The sequence below is a fragment of the Polyodon spathula genome, chromosome 16, assembly GCF_017654505.1.
Source record: "Polyodon spathula isolate WHYD16114869_AA chromosome 16, ASM1765450v1, whole genome shotgun sequence".
NCBI classification, from domain to species: Eukaryota; Metazoa; Chordata; class Actinopteri; order Acipenseriformes; family Polyodontidae; genus Polyodon; species Polyodon spathula.
Genome location: NC_054549.1, coordinates 20,601,600 through 20,611,434, shown reverse-complemented (window position 1 = coordinate 20,611,434; position 9,835 = coordinate 20,601,600).

Sequence of the window (9,835 nt, the reverse complement as noted above, 5' to 3'; positions counted from 1 at the left end):
ATTTTTAAAGTGGGCCTTTCAGATTCCATAAGGTAAAATTAGGTGAAGCTATTTCAATTTACTGTTAAATTTTGGTAGGGGTTTATCTCTGCACTGGACTTTCTCTCTTGTTTTAACTGAATGATCTTTTCCTTAATTTCCACATGGGAATTGTAATTAGATTCAGGTGTTTTGCTAATTGCCTTGGCAAAGGTCTTATTGGGCTTGATTTATCATTAATTCTAAGTATCTTAATTGGTGGCTCTTTAAATAGGACTATTACTTCCTGGTGAAGAGGGTGGTTCCTTTTTTGCTGGGGTGATTCTTTTTTGGGTGTGGTTTTGTGGATGCAGAGTGTTTGAAGAGGGAGTTTGCTGGTCTGTAAAGGAGAAATCAGGAAGCAATAATCGTTTGGTTGTTAGAAACAGTGTATTTTCTCTAATCTGCCATTTTTTTCCAGTTTAAAAGTAACTAGTTATCTAATCTCCTGCCAAATTGAAACTATCCACATCATTCAAATTCACAACAACAGTGACTAATCTGTTTATTATCCAAATCATCACCTTTTGTCTTCTTACCTGGTTGGAAACTCCAAGCTCTACAGGACAAAGGAAGATCCCCTAATGGGGAGCAATCATATTTTTTGCTGCTGGATTATCTGGGCTGTTTTGGATTACACTGTGTAACAAATGTTATTATTTTTTTTTGTTCCTGGGTAGTAAGTGTTATTTCCTAATTGCTTATGCCTCAAAAGTATAGAAAATGGCTATTATTCCCCACAAACTTTGCTTTTGTGACCAGGAGAGTGATATTTTGAAATATCACTATTTCCAATGGGAAAACGGGAGCTTTTGTGTCTTTTCGTTCACATAGTCAGAAAAAAACAACATATGAACCCAAATTAACATGTATTTATACTAAAGTAATACAAAAATGACTACAAAAGATTTAGAAGTGAGTAGTTTTTCGATATTTCGTAAATGTACAGTATAATTGTAAATCTCGAAAAACTACTCGCTTCTAAATCTTTTGTAGTCATTTTTGTATTACTTTAGTATAAATACATGTTAATTTGGATTCATATGTTGTTTTTTTCTGACTTTATGTGAACGAAAAGACACAAATTTGCCCGTTTTCTCATTGGAAATAGGTCAATTTCAAAATATCACTGTCCTGGTCACAAAAGCAAAGTTTGTGGGGAATAATAGCCATTTTCTATACTTTTGAGGCATAAGCAATTAGGAAATAACACTTACTACCCAGGAACAAAAATTGTGTTACATAGTGTTATCATTTTTGTTTATTTACTGGGGATTAACGAGCACCCAGCACAGCAGTTTCATTTTTGTTTTGTGTTTAAACTTTTCTGGTTCAACTGCATTCTCAATACGGATTGGATATAACTTCCTGGGACTTTTAAAGTATTGGTGGTTGTTTCATGGGCATTTTTCTTTCTAGAAGGACTGCCTGATGGACTCAGTGGTAAACATTTTGAATGGTTCAAATGCTGTCTGATTAAAACTCATGGACACCAAATGTTTGATACATCTGTCTTCAAGTATACTATTCCACGCATATTCAATAACATTTGCTATATGAATTCTGGTGTTGCTGGTTTATTTGTCTTCCTATTTTCTATTTGTTGTAAACAATCCTGACTTGCCCAGCAATTTCTTGGTTCTGTCGCGCAATCCTGCTGCTGGGGAGAGTTATATTGTTCAGGGTAGTTTATTTGTATTTCCGTCACAAAATACTAGTTATTGGACATTGCTTAAGAATTAGGTTTGTTACAATGTACTATAATTATATTTCATGTAACTGTTTGTGACCCACTTGCTTGTCTGTCTGTATCACACTCTGCATGAGAATATGATAACTGCATTGAGTTTGTAACAATCTTCATCAAAATGTTGTTAATTATTATTCAATCCTTGCCTCCTGTATACTTTTCAGGTTGATTTCTCTGTAATCGTTCACATACTGTGAGCTCGTTATGTGCTTGTGAAGCCTTGTGAATGTGCCTGCGCTGGTTATAAGGTAACGGTTATAGATACTGGAATACATTATTCTAATTCTGTCAGTATTACTGTAAAGAAAACTTCCTAAATAAATCTCAAGTGAACAATCAGATTGTCGAATATGTTCAGATTTCAATATTCTATTTAAGATTTCTTAAATAACCACAATAATGTAAAGCAAGCACAAGCCTCATCATGTTGAAGTGCTGACACGTCAGGGTGATTCTCATTAGTTGGGGTTCATTACTATTGAAATGCGGGTGAAGAACAGTTGAGTCTTTATCCACACAAACACATATTGCGAGATTCTCTGTTTCAGGTTTATATTTGTATGTGTCTAGTGAAATGCTAAGTGTATTCATGGGAATTGTTGTGAAAGTGAAGTGTGCCACAGATCAAGGCAATGTGTGTAATATAGCTGTCAGGTATACAGTAGACTGGATACTGGCTATTTAATCATTTCATCATTTGAATAATCATTGCAGTAAAAGTTTCTTTAATCTTACCTTGTTTTTTCCACCACACAACATACCTTCCTTTCATGAACAATAAAGATTTGTAATACTGATTTCCTCTATTTATCATATATAATTACGATGTGTAATGTAACATCTTGAATTGTCCTTGCAGTAGATTAGCATTGCATGCAATCAACAGCAACATGTTTATATGTGTGTAAAGTTGAAGAGAAAATTCCAGCCAATGGCTGTAGAGAATAATGATTTTGTTGGTCTCTTTGTTAATGAAGAAAACTACATTAGAACATTCATTTTATGAAGTGGGACTTTTCTGTGAAACAGAAAATTTCAACAAATATTCCAATTCTAAGAAAAATAGGTCTGTGGTAATACTAAAATAAAATATAAATCTAATGACCAAGGTTTCAACCACAAGTGTTTCCTAATGTCTGCAACTAACAAATTTGTAGCCACTTAACAACACTAACACTGCTCCCAGTTACATGTGTCTATTGTAGAATATTATACAGTATTTAATTTAGGGTTTTACTTACCAACAACCTTTTTAAGCAGGAATCATTTGAAGAAATGCTTGGAAGTCTCCACCTGTCCTTCTAACAAGCAAGTTCTGCTGCATGGGGTGGGAATCCCTTTCATAAGCAGCTTGTTTCACTGTGAAACAGCATGATTTCCCAGAAATGACTCTTGAAGTCTTGTAGAGGGGAGCAGGGGCAGGAGGCGGGTCGTAAAGAGAGGGGAGGAGGGGAAGCAAGAGGCTGGGTCCTAGAGAGCAGGGAGGAGGGGAACAGGAGGCTGGGTCCTAGAGAGAAGGGGTAGTAGGAGGCTGGGTCCTAGAGAGAAGGGGGAGCAGGAGGAGCAGGAGGCTGGGTCCTAGAGAGAAGGGAGGAGGGGAAGCAGACAGGTGGTGCCTCACTGCTATCTGTCGTACATCTATAATGCACTGTATTGTATATTTAATGTGGTTTATGTGTATTCAAGGAAGCCCCGCCCCCACCCTGCGTCCTCTGCATTGTACCCCGTCAATGACGTTACCTCTTCCCATTTACAGGGAGTGCGTTTATAAATAATCATTTTGCAGGCCTGCAGTTTCACATTCAGCCAGCAGAGGGGGGGTGTTGCACCAACCTTTGCTGCGTAAAACTATTGGTACAGGGAATTTCCTGTTCGCTGTTTTCTTGTTGTAAATATGCACATTTTATTATCACCAGGTGGATATTGATCGGCAAAATGATCAGTGGGTCATCATCGCATCATTAAATGCTACATGTACTGTAGACCTCATATTATATTTAGGGTTGGGGGTAATGCGTTAGTAACGTAACGCAACGCGCTACTGTAATATTACATTTCTTAATAACGAGTTAAAATAACTCTTTAGAGTTTTTTTTTTTTTTAATTTGAGTAATATTAGTTACTTTCCTTAAAAAAAAAAAAAAAAAAAAGTGTTTTCTCGCTACATTATTATTAAATGATGTGATGTTTAAATCGGAAGCAAGCAGCAGTAAATTCAACAAGACCTATTCACTTATGTGCGCCACATCAAAATCAAAATCACTATACAAGTACACACAGCATGTAAGGTCTATGCAGCGGCACCACTTGGACTGTTTGGTAAAGAATATAGTCTAACGGTACTGAGGAAATAACCCCATGCCTTGTAGTATACTGCAATTGATGCGATACAACAAAGACTACTCTGATTTTTAAACTAAACGTTGAACCTGCTATTTGAAGAACTCAAATTGCATACACCGTACAAATGAGGATGGATTCAAAATCTTTTTTTTTGTTCAAAGTTCATTTAGTTTAAAACTGATATGGCGAGTTTGAGAAGTGTCACTTTTAATGTCTGCGTTCATATAAATTGAAAGGCTATCTCAATTAAAGTAAATGATTAAGTGTTGTTAGTTTGTGAACTGTTATAATGAAGCTAACAAATTGCAATATTTAGTTTGATTTAACAGTGCTAATTTATTTTGCACATTAGTAGCCTCCATAGCTAATGAGAGTGCTGTGAGGAGTGTGAATGCGTGCAGGAGATGTTGTGGAGTGTGCAACGAGCACTACTGTGCTTCGGTTTTATTGTTATTTAGTGTATCTATTGTACTTGAGTTTAGAACACACTACTGGCAGATCACTTTGTTTTCTATTATTGCTGAACCTTTGTAATGAAGTCGCTGATTAATAAAACCTGAGTGGAAGCCAGATAATATCGCCCAGCCTGATTCATTCGCAGTGCTCTGCGCTACTGACCCCAGAACTAAGGTAACCCACGGCCTTACAGTTTATTTGTTTGTCATGCATTTAAAACATGCATTACCAGACCATGGAGATTAGTCACAATTGTTTCGCAGGGCAGAAGGAAGGAATGTAGTGGGTAATATAACAAGTAATATAGTGCGCTATTTTTTAAATGAACTAATATGTAATACTAATATTAGATCGCATCATTCTCAGGGTGTAGTGCTGTGTATTATAAAGACATTTCAGAGGGCTGGATCGCATCAATATCAGGGTCTAGTGCTGTATATTATAAAGACATTTCAGAGGGCTGGATCTTATCAATATCAGGGTCTAGTGCTGTATATTATAAAGACATTTCAGAGGGCTGGATCTCATCAATATCAGGGTCTAGTGCTGTATATTATAAAGACATTTCAGAGGGCTGGATCTCATCAATATCAGGGTCTAGTGCTGTATATTATAAAGACATTTCAGAGGGCTGGATCTCATCAATATCAGGGTCTAGTGCTGTATATTATAAAGACATTTCAGAGGGCTGGATCTCATCAATATCAGGGTCTAGTGCTGTATATTATAAAGACATTTCAGAGGGCTGGATCTCATCAATATCAGGGTCTAGTGCTGTATATTATAAAGACATTTCAGAGGGCTGGATCGCATCAATATCAGGGTCTAGTGCTGTATATTATAAAGACATTTCAGAGGGCTGGATCGCATCAATATCATGGTCTAGTGCTGTATATTATAAACATTTCAGAGGGCTGGATCTCATCAATATCAGGGTCTAGTGCTGTATATTATAAACATTTCAGAGGGCTGGATCTCATCAATATCAGGGTCTAGTGCTGTATGTTATAAAGACATTTCAGAGGGCTGGATCTCATCAATATCAGGGGCTAGTGCTGTATATTATAAAGACATTTCAGAGGGCTGGATCTCATCAATATCAGGGTCTAGTGCTGTATATTATAAAGACATTTCAGAGGGCTGGATCTCATCAATATCAGGGTCTAGTGCTGTATATTATAAAGACATTTCAGAGGGCTGGATCTCATCAATATCAGGGTCTAGTGCTGTATATTATAAAGACATTTCAGAGGGCTGGATCTCATCAATATCAGGGTCTAGTCTGTATATTATAAAGACATTTCAGAGGGCTGGATCTCATCAATATCAGGGTCTAGTGCTGTATATTATAAAGACATTTCAGAGGGCTGGATCGCATCAATATCAGGGTCTAGTGCTGTATATTATAAAGACATTTCAGAGGGCTGGATCTCATCAATATCAGGGTCTAGTGCTGTATATTATAAAGACATTTCAGAGGGCTGGATCTCATCAATATCAGGGTCTAGTGCTGTATATTATAAAGACATTTCAGAGGGCTGGATCTCATCAATATCAGGGTCTAGTGCTGTATATTATAAAGACATTTCAGAGGGCTGGATCTCATCAATATCAGGGTCTAGTGCTGTATATTATAAAGACATTTCAGAGGGCTGGATCTCATCAATATCAGGGTCTAGTGCTGTATATTATAAAGACATTTCAGAGGGCTGGATCTCATCAATATCAGGGTCTAGTGCTGTATATTATAAAGACATTTCAGAGGGCTGGATCTCATCAATATCAGGGTCTAGTGCTGTATATTATAAAGACATTTCAGAGGGCTGGATCTCATCAATATCAGGGTCTAGTGCTGTATATTATAAAGACATTTCAGAGGGCTGGATCTCATCAATATCAGGGTCTAGTGCTGTATATTATAAAGACATTTCAGAGGGCTGGATCTCATCAATATCAGGGTCTAGTGCTGTATATTATAAAGACATTTCAGAGGGCTGGATCTCATCAATATCAGGGTCTAGTGCTGTATATTATAAAGACATTTCAGAGGGCTGGATCTCATCAATATCAGGGTCTAGTGCTGTATATTATAAAGACATTTCAGAGGGCTGGATCTCATCAATATCAGGGTCTAGTGCTGTATATTATAAAGACATTTCAGAGGGCTGGATCTCATCAATATCAGGGTCTAGTGCTGTATATTATAAAGACATTTCAGAGGGCTGGATCTCATCAATATCAGGGTCTAGTGCTGTATATTATAAAGACATTTCAGAGGGCTGGATCTCATCAATATCAGGGTCTAGTGCTGTATATTATAAAGACATTTCAGAGGGCTGGATCTCATCAATATCAGGGTCTAGTGCTGTATATTATAAAGACATTTCAGAGGGCTGGATCTCATCAATATCAGGGTCTAGTGCTGTATATTATAAAGACATTTCAGAGGGCTGGATCTCATCAATATCAGGGTCTAGTGCTGTATATTATAAAGACATTTCAGAGGGCTGGATCTCATCAATATCAGGGTCTAGTGCTGTATATTATAAAGACATTTCAGAGGGCTGGATCTCATCAATATCAGGGTCTAGTGCTGTATATTATAAAGACATTTCAGAGGGCTGGATCTCATCAATATCAGGGTCTAGTGCTGTATATTATAAAGACATTTCAGAGGGCTGGATCTCATCAATATCAGGGTCTAGTGCTGTATATTATAAAGACATTTCAGAGGGCTGGATCTCATCAATATCAGGGTCTAGTGCTGTATATTATAAAGACATTTCAGAGGGCTGGATCTCATCAATATCAGGGTCTAGTGCTGTATATTATAAAGACATTTCAGAGGGCTGGATCTCATCAATATCAGGGTCTAGTGCTGTATATTATAAAGACATTTCAGAGGGCTGGATCTCATCAATATCAGGGTCTAGTCCTGTATATTATAAAGACATTTCAGAGGGCTGGATCTCATCAATATCAGGGTCTAGTGCTGTATATTATAAAGACATTTCAGAGGGCTGGATCTCATCAATATCAGGGTCTAGTGCTGTATATTATAAAGACATTTCAGAGGGCTGGATCTCATCAATATCAGGGTCTAGTGCTGTATATTATAAAGACATTTCAGAGGGCTGGATCTCATCAATATCAGGGTCTAGTGCTGTATATTATAAAGACATTTCAGAGGGCTGGATCTCATCAATATCAGGGTCTAGTGCTGTATATTATAAAGACATTTCAGAGGGCTGGATCTCATCAATATCAGGGTCTAGTGCTGTATATTATAAAGACATTTCAGAGGGCTGGATCGCATCAATATCAGGGTCTAGTGCTGTATATTATAAAGACATTTCAGAGGGCTGGATCGCATCAATATCAGGGTCTAGTGCTGTATATTATAAAGACATTTCAGAGGGCTGGATCAGGGTCTATCTGTATATTATAAAGATCATTTCAGAGGGCTGGATCTCATCAATATCAGGGTCTAGTGCTGTATATCATTTTCTAGTTTATTAGTGTATTAGGTTATTTTCTAGATAGATAGACAGAGAGAGAGAGAGAGAGAGAGAGAGAGAGAGAGAGACAGATAGATAGATAGATAGATAGATAGATAGGTAGATAGACAGACAAAAGACAGGTTCTAAAATCTGAATAGAATAATTTCAATTTTATTATTTTTTATTTATTTTTTTAATGTATTTTTTTAATCAGTCCACCACGATTTAAATTTAAACACCATCTTCATCGTCATCATCATAGTAGTCATATTCATTTCAATAACACAAGAAGCACACAATTAACACAACACACCAGGAGGCTTTGTTTAAAATCACAAACACACCACACAGAGCACTGGATAGAGCAGATATTTATACGAGATTGAGAGAGAGCGAGAGAAGAGAGAACGAGACAGACAGCAAGCGAGAGAGAGAAAGAAAGAGGAACCAAGAAAGTCTTACAGTTTTTTTATTTTTATTATAATGATTATTTTCATTCCCTGAATATATATTTACGTTTTTTTTTTTCCATGCTTGAATATTTCTTTTAAAAACAGCTGAATATATTTTCTGTTTCAGTTTGAATGGAATGAATGTTCAGTTACAAACACCATGTTATAACTCCAGGAATGGGAACTCCTATTGCACAGCAGAGTCACTCAGTCCAGGTTTTACTCCCAGCTTGATCAGCCCCAGTGTGTCTAGGCAACAAGCTCAGGTGTGTCTCATTATTAAACTCCCAGTGAAACCAGGATTGGATCACACTGCTGTGCAGCGGGAGTCTGATTATTAAACTCCCAGTGAAACCAGGACTGGATCACACTGCTGTGCAGCGGGAGTCTGATTATTAAACTCCCAGTGAAACCAGGACTGGATCACACTGCTGTGCAGCGGGAGTCTGATTATTAAACTCCCAGTGAAACCAGGACTGGATCACACTGCTGTGCAGCGGGAGTCTGATTATTAAACTCCCAGTGAAACCAGGACTGGATCACACTGCTGTGCAGCAGGAGTCTTACTTCCAGTCTATCAAAGTCCCTTCTTGCGTAGATAAGCTCTCTCGTGTATGTTACAGATAAAGAAGGAGAGTGTGTTAATAATTCGTGCAGTATTGGGTTTGCATGACATAATTTGTGCATTTAGTATTCAATCTAGAGGCTTGTGGATCTGGTGGTTATAGAAATGGGTCCAAATCCCGGCTCAGCCACTGACTCCCTGTGTGTGTGCGTGTGTGTGTGTGTGTGTGTGTGTGTGTGTGTGTGACCCTGAGCAAGTCACTTCACCTCCTTGTGCTCCGTCCTTCGGACGAGACGTGAAACAAACGAGGTCCTATTGGAAGTGACTCTGCAGCAGCAGCAGTTGTTGATGATGCAGAGTTCACCCCCCTAGTCTCTGTGAGTCGCTTTGGATAAATGATTCAGTAATAATAATAATCATTTACGTGTTGGAGGAGTCGATAGGGACGCAAGGCCAGTCTGTACAGAGCTGTGCGTTAGTAATGAGAATGCATGTCCCAGCAGGAATGCCTAGGCCAGCTCAGGAGGCATTTCATCAGGCAAGCGTGTCAAAAAATTCAATATATTATTTACAAACCTATTGGATTCCCAGAGCTGGTTGAAACGTTAGTAAGCCTGCCTTTGAGTCCCAGGAGATTTGGGGATTTAAATAAATAAGTTTGGATGAAAGATTAGGAACACTCCAACTGAAGACCTGTGAAAGCATGGTCGCTTTATACATTGTTTTATCATCGTTATTAATATCATTGTAA